The following is a 13,001-nucleotide window of genomic DNA, read 5'->3' on the forward strand; positions in this document are numbered from 1 at the left end:
AATTTTGTAGGTGCACACAAAGAAAAAGGATAAGGAGGAGGGGAAATTATACAGTAACACTTATGATTTAGGAAAAATTCTTAATTTTACTGCTGATCATAATGGATTCCTGCTGCTTATAAACTTATTGTAATCAGAGGGTTGTATTAATTTCCTGCATAGTTATGTGCACATAACTCCAACTGAAGCTAGTAAGCATTTTGCACTTGCTGTGAGGAGCAGAGGTGCCAAACAATTAAATTATTTACTACAGCTGCATTAGAAACAATGAAGATGGCCTTATAACGTAAGAATGTTATAAATAACATTGCCCAAGGATGTATAGCACCCTTGTATACCTTTTGCTGGGGGTAAGACAGAAATGGTCACAGGCATTGGAGGCATTGGGAGGACAGGTTTCTTGAATACAGCGGTCACAGGGCTCCTCAGGAAGCAAGGATAATACAGAAATCCGGGAGGGGAAAAACAAGCAAAACCTTGTTCCAAAGCTGAATTCTTCTGAATTTTTGTGTCATTTTGAATTTAGACAGCTTGATTTTGAAGAAAAGAAACAGCAGCAGAACTATCCTTCCCCCTACTTCACCTAAGTGATCAGTATCATTGTCTTCTCAAGTAAGAAACACCATTTAATGACGGAGCTGCTACCAGTAATTAAAGCAGCTAGATCTTCAATGCTTACACAGCACACAGAAGCTCATGAATGTTCCAGTCTGGAAATAAGAACAGATATCCAAATCCCTATTTAGTTAACAAAATAAGTAGCACTTGTTCTCAGATGTGCTAGACCCCCCAAGGCTCCAGTCTAATTGCTTTCAGAGGCTGTGGACAAACATCCTCCTTCAGATCCAGCTGTGCTGCTGGGTGCTACCACTGCAGCTGCTCATCTGTGGTGTTCTCGGTCCTTGTCCCACCCCTTCCCTCCTCTAGTGTTAAGCACCCTTTTGAACCAGCCCACGCAGCAGTTTGTGTCAGCATTCCTTAGTTTGTGTCAAGAGAATTCATTTGACTCCGTTTAAGTGGTTTAAATAGGAGGTGGCAGTAGTGATTGTAGCCCCGAGGCACAAACTTTGGGCAGCAAGGCAAGGATAAACGGTCCTGCAGCAGCCACCTGGAAGATGATGAAGAGAACATAGAGGTTCAGGTGCAGAACAAAGGTCAAGTAGCAGTTCATATCTAATAAACCATTTTTTCATGATGGGAAAGAAAACGTCCCACAGAATTATCTGCTCTGGGTCACTCCCATAGGCTGGACATACTGGACCAACAGGTCTAGTGCCATCCTGTATATCTGATTTTCCAGCTTCTCCCGTGCTCTGGGATGTCTCATCTGCAACTAATGGAAATACACTGTTCAAGTATGGCTGCCATCCATGCACAGTACTCGGGTCATATTCTTTATTCTTCTGCCTCTACATGCTGAAGTACCAGTGACCTTCAAAATCCTTAGGGTTTGGTATTTTTGGGGGATTCAGACAAATATTTCTTGTCAAGTATCATTGTTTAGCATAGTCAGTCCAGAAAAACATGAATTTTCTGTCTCCAAGATACACCCTTAGCAGCTGTGATGTAAACAAAGAGTGTCTAGCTCCTGATACTTGTGTGTTCCCATCCAGGAAACCCCAATCCAAAATGTGATAGGAATACCTGGATGAAACACATAACTCAAAAGGCTTGTCTGGTCCCAAAAACACTGGGTGTACTGTATTTGGAGAAGCAGCATTTGCACCTACAACACATATTCTCTTTTGGTCAGCGCCTCTAAAGAGCAAATCTTGCAGCCTTTTTCATATAGGAAGTGATTTAGGATGACTTCATCATCTCTCCCGTTTGCCCAACTCCAGCTGTTTGAAGATGCTGTCATGCAGTGTTTGCTAATAATATTAATTGTCAAAATGGTGGCAAGACAAAAAATGTAGCACCCATGCAAGAGACAGCCCAGTCTCCATACCCCTGCCTTTGGGGAGCTGTGTGCAGTGATGCATGAGGCATCCCAGCAACCTTCTCATCAAGTGATTCTCAACTGCAGAGAAGCTGGGGATCCCCATCCTAATCAGCTGACCCAGCTGGAGAGGAAGTGCAGTCAGTAAGAAACCAAATCAAGAAAGTATTAACTAAAGTCACCCTGCTCTCAGTGAGGACAGGTCATAATCCTCCCTGAGTCCCTCTGGGAACATGAGAGTTTAAATAATGAATCTTGAAGTCTCCTTTGTCAGGCACAGTAATGTGACACCTCTATCTCTCCTCACCTCGTCCTCTGCAGCTGACAGATTCCCAAAGAACAGCAGTGAACTTTCAGATTCGCCTCCAGTACATAGAAGGGCAGGGAGTATCCACCAAGGAGCTGTTCTTACATTTTCAGTTTCCTCCTGTTCTGCCCCAGTCAATTATGCAGTTGCAATAGAGACTGTTAGAAAGTGACAGTATTCTACCCCAGAGCTTTCTCCATTCATAAAGACAAGTGAAATCTGGGTTTCTTTCCATTTTAGCATCCTCTAGATTAAATTAAAGCAGTGATATTTGTGTTAACTTACAACCTGAGGAAATATTTAAACCATCTGAGACCTCAGACAAGTTCAGAGTGATTCTGCTGTTACGCCTCATAACCCTGAAGAAGACAGTGCAAAGACTTATAATAACAAGCAGCCCTTTTATGTATAGAAATGCTGATGCTAATTTCCCCTACCTTTACAATAGCATGGGACATTAAGGTGAAAGCAAGTACTATTTTTGCATAATTTTTCCTTGGTGTTACGACAGGGACAGACTGACAGGGAGAAGGGTTGATGGGGCTATAGGTCTGATTACAGCATACACTGGCTGCCATGTAGTCTCTTAGCCACAGGGTTGGGAGTGGCTGCTCCTTTTTCCCCACTCTTAGACTGTGGTCACATTCCACTCAACTCTACTAAAATTTGTTTAAAGATCTTTCTGCAAATGAGAACAAAGGGCCATACACATTTTTTTAGATCAGCCCCTCATTTGTTTTGTTTTGCAACTTGCAGTGAACAAAATGATTTCTATGGTTCCAGTTGTGTTTCAGAGTTCATTTTGGAAATATTTCTAGAACGTAGAAATGATCTTCTAGTGGTCAATAGAACCTGCATGCTCCAGGGTACCCCAAAGGCTTTTGTCCTCATATGAAATAGTGACTAGTTCTTTAAGAAGCTCCAATAAATTACATCCTCAAATAAAGATGTTCTGCTGTCTGTGTACAACATTACTAATTTCCTTTGCACAAGAAGAAAAAATGTTAAGCAGTGGTATGAAGGACACCTACAGTATCCCTCCTTTATGACTCATGTCCACCCATCTTTGCAACCTTTTATTCTGGACTCACTGCTTGAAGTTTTTTTGCTCTTCCCTTTCCAGAAAATATTCACTCTCTGAATGGCTTGATTTGTTAAGACAAATTCATCTAAATCACTGCTATTAGGAACATGGTAAACTTTTACTCCTGTACAAAAGATGAAAGGTAACAGCTAGCAAGAGATCATTTCTATTACTAAGGTTTTGTATAGAATTTCAGACAAAACATTCCTGCTCTTAATAGCTTGAATGTCCCAAAAGAAATCCATGGTAACTTCATCAACACTGTCTGAATCTTTTCACAGACTGGATGCTTTTCAAGAAATAATATTTTAATCATCTTTCTTAATGAAGAAGAGAAGATCAGTACAGTGTGCCAGTTCTGTGGCTTAGGCACTCAAAGTTGGCACTGGCTTCACGTTAGGGTTGTTCACTTGGTGACTGCAGGATGCTGAGGCCCTAATCCAAGAATGTAATGAAGCACGTGGGCCTAAACGTAAGCCTGAAGATAATTTTTCAGACAGTCTTGTGTTCAATGGCATAATCTTGCTCCAAGTACCTTGCAGAAACAGTATGGGAAAGCCAGAAGGGAAGGGAGATGGGTGCTATTTGCAAACAGTTTTGACAAACAATTCCCAGTATGGAACAGCTGACATTACAGAGCACCTGAAGTGGTGGTCTCCTGAGCAAATCCATGGGATGTGAATCATTTACATCAGTTTCCTCAACTTTCTGGGCAAAGCCATTGTACTGAACTGCACTTCACTGGACTGCTGTAACCGGCACCTCTTAGCATGATAAGCCCATTGAAGCAGGGATCCTGTTACTTATTCTGCTTTTCCTCCTGTGAGATCTGTGACAATCAGTCTAAAATTACACAGTTAAAATAATCCCTGTGTCCACTGAGAGGTGGGAAGTGGGAACTACAGACAAGACGTGGAGCACAGGAATTTTCTAAGCCCAAATTCACCCTCGGCCAGAGTCTGACAGGCTGTTCAGGCACCCATGCAGCAGCCCCAGGCACAATGACATCTGTGGGCAGAGAGGGGATTCATCTCCCTCCAGTTTCTCAGGATCAATGGCCAGCAGAGTCTGATTTTCCCTGTCTGCAAGTCTTCTGGTGTGAGAAAATAAGAAACTTTGGCCTAAAGGAATGGGTCCTGGCCACAAAAACCACAGACTGCAGGGTTCCCAGACTGAGAAAATTCTGTGATAATCGTCAGGATCTTGTGGCTCTGCAGAGATACAGTAAAGTAGGAATATGCCTGTGTACAAAAAGGAGGATGTAAGGGTTTGGATGCAGTAAGCTAGGCACACCTCAATTTATGGGGACAGCCTTAAAGAAGAAATTGTTGCATTTTTTTTTCAAGTTAATTGTGTGCATATTTCTCATCAGTATCCCATCATCAGTCTAGACTATTGGAAACGTTTTTGGGTTTTTTTTTTCCTTCAGCTGCATTCCTATTCTTTGCAGAGGCAAAATCACTCATGAATCTTAAACAGCTTTTGCGCAGAATCAGCTCAGCTAATGAAAAAACAGAGAAGATTGCCATAATCGCTTGAATCTAAGGAGTAATATAGAGAACTGATTCTATCAGGATGAGGAAGAAAGAATGACATGACAAAGATGGCCAGGTGCATTATGAATTTTTTGTAATATATTTCTTTAAAATATGTGGGGGAGGGAGAAGTGACAGTATTTTAACAATACCATTATTTTACATCCTTCTCCTCATTACTTATGGACAGGCTGATGCTGGGATTTAGCACAGGAAACAGTTTTAAGAACCCATATATTCTTGGCTACAGTTCATGCCCTCAGACTGTGCCAGAACACCAACTGAATGTTAAATATCTAACCTAGCTATGCATTTTTAATGCAGACTTTACCATTATGTTGAAATAACACTAAGCACTAATGGAAAGTCTTTTACAATGCAAATACAAGGCAGTATCCAAAAACTGCACTGAAAGAGTAGGTGTAGTCAAAACCAACATATGCTGCAAAAACCTATGATTTCTTCCCAGAGACAATGTGTCATTCCCAGTAAATGGCATTAGATGTGACCACACTCGTCAATAAGGTTTGCTGGACTGGGAGCTCTTCATTTAGAAGATTTAGGCAGGTCTGGAATTTATTCTAGTGCTGCCCATCTGTATGCCTCAGCTATGCCACTTGAAGTGTGTTTGTCACTGAAGGCAAAATGAGTGATGGCTCTTCTGCCAGTGCTCCACAGACTTGCTCTAGATGTAGAGGTGGAAGTCACAATCAGCCTGTCAGCCTTCTCACACCAATCTGGTGGCCCAGCACCCCACCAGTGAGGCTTTTTTGGATCCAGGCCTTGTTCTAGTGTCTGTACAGCAGTGCCCTGAGTTGTTTTGGGGCACTAATTTCGTCAGAGATCTCTGACTAAGCACTGCTTTGAGTAAATGTTCCTTTAGAAGCTATGAGGATTCTTACATTAAATTAAACAGAGGAGACATCTCCTCCTTCTTTCCATGCCTTCTCTCACTCAGTTAAGCACTAATGGCTTCAAGGCCAACAGATTCTTCCAGTGTTTGTATAGACACAGCATAAGGCACCTTCAGTTTCAGTGGCAGCTGCTAAGAACTACTGCAATACACAATAATTAATATGAATTAATTGTATAAACCAAAGAAATCAGTTGTCTGGCAGGTCCTATGTACCCACATCTGAAAAGATGATTAGCTCTTTATTCTTCTCTTTGCTTTTAAATACATACATAAACTGTATGTACGTATTTCTTCTCTATGGAAAAATTTCAGTGACTGACCATTTTAAAAATAAGGTGTATAAGGCCTGAGATCTGGAAAGAATGAGTGGGATGTTCCTAAGCCATGAAACTTTCAGGATTTTGAAATGGTGTCTTCAATTTTTTAAATTATTTCTGGAACAAACATACTAGGCTTTCATTACTGCACAGGTCTTTGATTCATTATGCTTTTCTATTGAAAAAATAAAAAAAAAACCACCTCAGTGTAAGGAGAAGAACTGGAGATCAGCTGCTACACAAGCAAATCTAAAAAAAAAAAAAGAGAGATAATCTATATCCCTGCAAAACATTCCACCAAACCTAGTCCTCTTCTTCCTGCCTTCCTAAAACATAAAGCTTAAAGGATTCTTTCATTGGTATTGCCTTTTTCAATATTCTGCTTTGGGTCTGCCTGCTACTAATTTAAAACATGCTTATGCCAGTAGTCAAGACCAGTTCTGAGAAGCAATGCCTCCTCACTGGCAGAAGGTTTTTCTCCAGTAGACAGGGATGAAACTGTGCCAGAAAGAAGCAGTTACAGCTCTGCAGCAGTTCACTAATGGCCCTAAAGTGGGATCCCTATTCAATAATCAGGCACCAAACAGAAATATTTCTGCTTCTAATGCAAATAACATTTCTGGGTTTTGGTTGCTCATTTTGTCACTGAGACACCTGAAAAGGACGGGTGGTCTGTTATGTACCAAAAGCAAATGGTGTCACATTTATTTTCCTTGTGGAAATTACATTCCTATCTTCTGTCTTTACCCCAAGGTGTTCAAACACCATCTTAATTTCCTATATCAGATGCTAAAGAGCAAGCAAGGTGACTTGTGCTTCTGATGCTTTAGTTGTTTTTTTTCTGGAACATGCTATGTATTTTGTCATTGTTTTCTCTGTCAAAACTCATACCATGGACACACTGTGACAGGAAGAAGTACCTCAGTTGCTAAAAGAACCAGCACCTAGCTCTCACCACCAGCTAAAGTTAGTTGAAATGAATTCCACTCTTAGTCACTGCTACTTTCTGGGTAGCTCAAAGATACCTGCTATAAGCTGCTCATGCTGTGCCAGCAGTCTTGCTTCAATCAATGCAACACCTCGCACAGTGAGACATGACCCAGCTACAGGCAGAACTGATTTTCCTGTTCTTGAAATCAATGAATTCTGCCATTGATTTTACTTAGGACCAAAATATTTCTTTATCTTCATGATAATGATTTAAGTATGACCTTAATGATTAAAAGCAAAGGTCTGTGCAGCCCAACAGAATTAAAAAAAAACAAAAACAAAACAAACAAACTGGGATAGCATGATTATCCCCATTCCTTTCCATAACTAGAAGGTATGTTATTACCTGAGCTTGTAGATCTGTCTACATCACTCAATGCAAACTTTATTTGACCTAATGCCAACACATTTATTTAATTATTGTTTTAATTTAATTGCATTTGAGCTTTTAAAATTTCCTGTGACAATGAGTTCCACAGTGTCATCTCTTGAAAATATATGGTGCTTCTTGTAAACCAAGTGTCTAATAAATTGTTCCCTCCCTCCTGGCATTTAAGATGTGAGTACTGCATTGGTTTGCATGGTAAAAAAAAAAAAAAAAAAAAAAAAAAAAGTATGTTTCTATCATGTTATCTATTTCTTTCCTAATAATGTCTAATACCCAATTTGTCTTTTTGACCATTGCTAGGCTTTGAGGTGATTGTTTCTGAAGAATTATGTGTAATGATTCCCAAATCTGTTTTCTGAGTGGTAATAGCTCATTTAGAGTCCATCACTGTGAATGTATAGTTAAGGTTGTTTTCCTCTGTGTGCATTACTTTGCATTTATTGACACTGAATTTCATCTGCCATTTTATTACCCAATCACTCAGTTTCTTGAGCGCCTTTTTTAAGCCTTCACAAACAGTTTTATCTTTGACTGTGGTAAATAATGGGATGTCAGCAGCTGGATATGCCAATGGATATTCACCACTTTTTCAAGGAAAGTACTTACAGGCATTCTGTGCCTGTGGGACCACACCAACAATCCTCCTCTCCTGTGAAGCTGCCCCTGCCCTCTAATGTCTACAAACTATCCAAACCGTGCAATATCACAGGAGTACCCAGGCCATGTGACTTTCCCCTGCTCCTTTCCAGAGACTAATACCCACACATAACTTCTTCCTATACTAAAACTCCCTTTCCCAAAGCCTGGCCTCCTAGTCCCAGCCCATCGCGGGGAGGTGATGCCCACAGTCACAGTTTTTTCCCACTGTTCCTCATTAGAGAAGCTCATCCCGCCCTCCCGCGGGCGCAGCCCCTGGCGCCCGCCGCGCTCCCGGAGCTCTGGGGCGGCGCGGGCGTCGAGGCCCAGCCCCTTAGGGAACCCCGGGCCAGCCGAGCCCACGGCGCCATCTGGCGGCGACCGGCCGGCACGGCCCCAGATCCCTGCTAAGACCATCAGTCATTTCCTGCTGAACTCGCTGCCATGGTCCATCTCAAGCCATGGCACTGTCACAGCTCTCCAGATATTATGTAAGTCCCAGCAACACTGGGAGATGAATGCTTTTACAAGGGGGGAAAAAAGCAAAAAAAATCCTGTTTACTATTCTGTTCACCTCTTCTCCTAGGGGAGGTGAATGAAGAAAAATTAACTGAAGACCTTGAAAAGGTATAGCTGATGAACAGGGAGTCCAGCATCCTGCAAGGGTAGCACATTTCAGCTGGGAACTGTAACTCAGAGCTCAGTGCTTCTGTTAACATGCTAACTCATGGCAGACTAGCTGTGTCTGTAGAGTGCAGAGTCAGAAATACTGGGAAAGAAGTTGCTTTCTAGTTTATTCTTCACTTGCTCAGAGAGAGTGCACTGAGAATAGGGGGTTCATCTCCCTCACTCTGGGCAGCACTGCATGTCAAAACAAAAGTCAGTGCCATGAAAAATAACTACCTTCTCAGGCTCACACCACAGGACTAAGCCACTTGTTTGGCAGTCTATATTAAGAGAGTTCCACAGCAAAAGCAGTATCATGCTACAGCAAATTTCAGGAACACTTCTACCTGAAGAAACCAGCATGTTTGAAACTAGTCTGTACACCTCTGAACTGGATGGTGCTAACATGCCCTATGCACCTGGAATAAAGTTCAGATACAAATATTTAAAGTAAAGCCATGGTTTAGGTCATCTCAGTTCAGCCCAATTCCACAAAGGGTAGTGTGAAGACATAACAAGACTTTTGTAGCTTTTTTTTTTTCCATAAGATCACTGCATTAATTGGACACTTCTCGTCTTACACAGAGAAGTTCCAGCACAAGGAGGTTTTTAGATGTTAAAAGAGAGTGAGCTGCAAATTCAGTCTAGTGCTTGAGAAGCCCAGCTGGAAGCTACAGTCTGGAGCATTGAACAAGCACAGAACACAAAATCAATGAATAATATAACTACAATATCCACAATAAAAAAAAAAATCCATCAGATTGAAGCATGTTTCCAAGCAAACAGCTTCCACCTTTTCTCATGTTGGCAGGCATGAGGAAAGACACACACCTGGGCTGCATGGAAAGGACCCACTGCATGGTTGAATGCAATCATGATGTGCAGAAGGGATTGGGAAGACACAGAGCCGTCCCCTTTTCCTCTGACCTAGCACGTGTACTATTTGGCCTGGGGGAAACTTCAGATGCCAAATGAGGCATTAAATCAACCTCAGCTGGAAAGCTTTGTTAACAGTTGCAATTCTAAGCCAAAAAGCAAAACCCTCACCTGATCAATATTCCAGGCCAGCCAACACCTGAATCATGTACATTGCACAATTTATAAATGTGCAATCCTTTTGTCTGTGTTCTTCCAAATGCTGCCACTGCACTTCAGCAGTGTGATCCAAAACCAAGTGGTTTTTTCAGCTGTGAACTAAGTCTGTACGAAGAATGCAGAAGGGCATTAATCTTATTTCCTCCATGTGTAAAGGTCTTTAGTGCCCTTGAAATTTAGTACTTGAGCTGTGTGTGGTCCATGGATACTCAGCCATCATCCCAGGCAGGAAACCTGACTGCATGGATCATAAAAAGTACCCAGATCATGTGTTAGTTGTGTTTTGTCATGCAGAGGATGGTGTCACCTACTAGACCACAATGCTCAAATCCCCATCCAGCCTGGCTTGTTACAAAAAATTACTTGTTATCATTCTCTTTATCTCTCAGACAGCAAATAAAAATACTCTCAAACTGCATTTATCACAGCTTCCTCAAGACAGACTCAAGACCGTGCAAATTCTCTTTCTCTGTATTTTTAAAACACTTTGTCTGTATTTGGTCTTCTAAAATGTCACTAGGAAGACTTATCAAGAATTTCTTGTGAGGCAATAGTAGGAGGAGAAGCTAACCATCAGCACTAAAAAACAACTGCAAATTGGGTAGGCATGAGCCAGGTTAAGCAACCAGCTTGTACTTAAGGTTTAAGATGTTGTTTCCTCATCTTTCTCCCTGCTGCAGCTGCAATTAGAAGAGATGTGCAAGTAAATTTAATCTTTGTTATTGAAGGAAGGGAGTCTGTCGGGGTCCACACACTAAGGAGCCCTGCACTCTCTTTGGATTGAAGTATTCTGAATTTGATTAGCTCAGTTACAGATGGTGAAAAGTTCTTAGTCAAAAGATTTTTGTGGAAGGCAGAGACTGTCCTTTCTCAGGATGAAGATAATAAAAAGATTATGTTGCAGCTCTTCTTGATTTTCTGTATGTCCATTATCCATAGGTTGATGTTAACTATGCAGTCACCTGTGGATGCTCTGCATAAACCATTATGCTATTTTCACATCCAGAGAGAACATCAGCATGGGGATGCAGGGTCCCAAGTGGGATTTTGTTTCTGCTGGACATTAGCTTCAACACGTCTGCACTGACAAGGTCCCTCATTGCATCCTTATTTCTATGGTCTCCTCCCTGCATGTTGTCCACACTATTTCAAATGCTTTCAGTGCCAGCTGTCTTACTCCCTTTTGTGAATTTTGTTATGCCTTCTGTATCACTATTACCTTGCATTACCAAGAGAAAAAAGTCCTTGGCTATGTATGACTATTTATGTGTGACTATTTATGTGTGTGTATGTGTGTAATTATTTTACTGCTGTGTAGCTGTGTTGTATTAAGGTGGTGCCAACTTCATATTTAGTGATTTAGCTTGTTATGCCTGAGGTGGATTTTTATTGAAATGTGATATTTCTAATATGAGCTACAAGCCCCAAGTCCAAAATGTGCATCTTCAGAACTCTTCTCAGAATAGTCTCAGAAAATTAATTTCAGATATATTTGGTAGTTGTAACATTTCTGTAATAATGAAAAAATACAGACATGCTGCAAGCTTGATCCAACCAGCATTTCAATCAAAGGAACTTTTTATTTTACTTTTATGGCAGTCAAGGTGGGTGCATAACTTTTTAAAAATATTTAAGTGAAACTGGAGGTCTTCATGTATAAGCAGGAGGATGCTTGAATACAGCATTCAGATTACTTGGCACTAGACTTTGGTTAATGCAGCACAATTTCTAAATAACCATTGCTAGAACATGAAGTGGGATCTAGAGATACTTCCCATGTCAGTATTGTTAGTCAAGTGGCATTACATGTGTTGTTAACTGAGCACTGAACTAAATGTGACAGATTTGGAGATGTAAAAATAATGTGACTTTGCTCTTCATATTTCATCAAAGAAGTAACAGAAACTTATTCTTTAAAATACAAAGTAATAGGTAATAAGCTGGTTCTTAACCTCATCTCACCCCTACCATTGGTGTACTATCACGTAAAAAAACTTCAGAGAGTATTTACCCAAAAAAACCCTACCAAAGCTGGCACTGACTGCCGTGTCTCCAGTACAGGGATGTCAATTAGTATGTAGTCTGCAGGGAAGATCCAGTGGATAGAGCACAAGGCTGTACCTGCCTTTGCAGATCCAGAAGAACAAATCTCCATGATGCCCAGGACATATTAATGCACAGGAGTGTGCCTGGGGCTCCAGCTCTGCTTTGATGTCAACAACATTTGTGTTTTCCTTATTAAGGAATGCTTTTAGCCCTCCTGGCCATGAAGGAAAGCTGGAAATAACAACCTGCGTGTCATGGATAGAGCAACATCTGCTCGAATCTGCTGTCAGTCCAACAGAGAGAAGGGCTGTACCTAAAGCTAAAAGGAAATCACAGGGACTCTTTTTTCCCCCTAAATAAATAAAGAAGACAGAGAATATTTTTCATTTTTAAAAATTCCATTTTCATGGATTCCATAACAAGAGCAGTGACAACCTGAAAATGTCTTCATTTTTCAAAGCTTACTCCCATAATAAGGCAACTAAATGGAATATTTCAGACAACTGGTTTTATTTTTGGCAGCCTAAACTGCAAATAAGTTTCAGTGTTCAGCCAGAAAGGAAATGAACTGTCCTGTTACATTAACACTATTGTAGGCAAGGGTGGGGGGAGAAAGACAGACCCTGCACAAGCTGCCCCAAACAACCCTCACCATTCTGTCACCAGATTTCTCTTCAGCTGTGCAGGGGGCTCCTCAGTGCCTTGTCCTGGCAATGCAGAGCTGAGCTCCCCTGTGCTATGTTGATGTGCAGTGGAGGCAAATTTTCACTTTTTCCTCCGAAAAGGCTGTGGAAATATTTACTGGATCATAAAGTAACACTACTCTTGTAGTCCTTTTCAGTGTCTCACCAGTGACTGACGCCTCATCACCAAAGGAGGCTGAATGAGTCAGGCACAAACCACATGGAGGAGTGATCTATCAAGCAACTCTTGTCTTTTGCTTTCTGGGCTGAGAAAATGCCCTTTCATCCCCCCCAGAAGTTGTCTGAACCAAACAATCCTCACCTGCTTCCTCTTCTTCCTCCCCTTACTCCATCTGTGGCAGTGCCATAGTGTGTGTTACAGCCACGGTGGTTTTAGCA

The 13,001-nt window shown here is 41.3% G+C and overlaps 1 long non-coding RNA gene across 1 annotated transcript in view; it reads right to left on the reverse strand.

The window, feature by feature from the left end:
* Positions 1-356: 356 nt before the first annotated feature.
* Positions 357-13,001, reverse strand: part of LOC131573067 (uncharacterized) — a 30,742-nt gene continuing 18,097 nt past the window's right edge. Inside the window, exon 3 of the long non-coding RNA XR_009276124.1 lies at positions 357-1,108. This is a non-coding gene — a long non-coding RNA (uncharacterized LOC131573067). The remainder of the gene's footprint in view (positions 1,109-13,001) is intronic.

This window comes from Poecile atricapillus, chromosome Z (assembly GCF_030490865.1).
Source record: "Poecile atricapillus isolate bPoeAtr1 chromosome Z, bPoeAtr1.hap1, whole genome shotgun sequence".
In the NCBI taxonomy this organism is placed as follows: Eukaryota; Metazoa; Chordata; class Aves; order Passeriformes; family Paridae; genus Poecile; species Poecile atricapillus.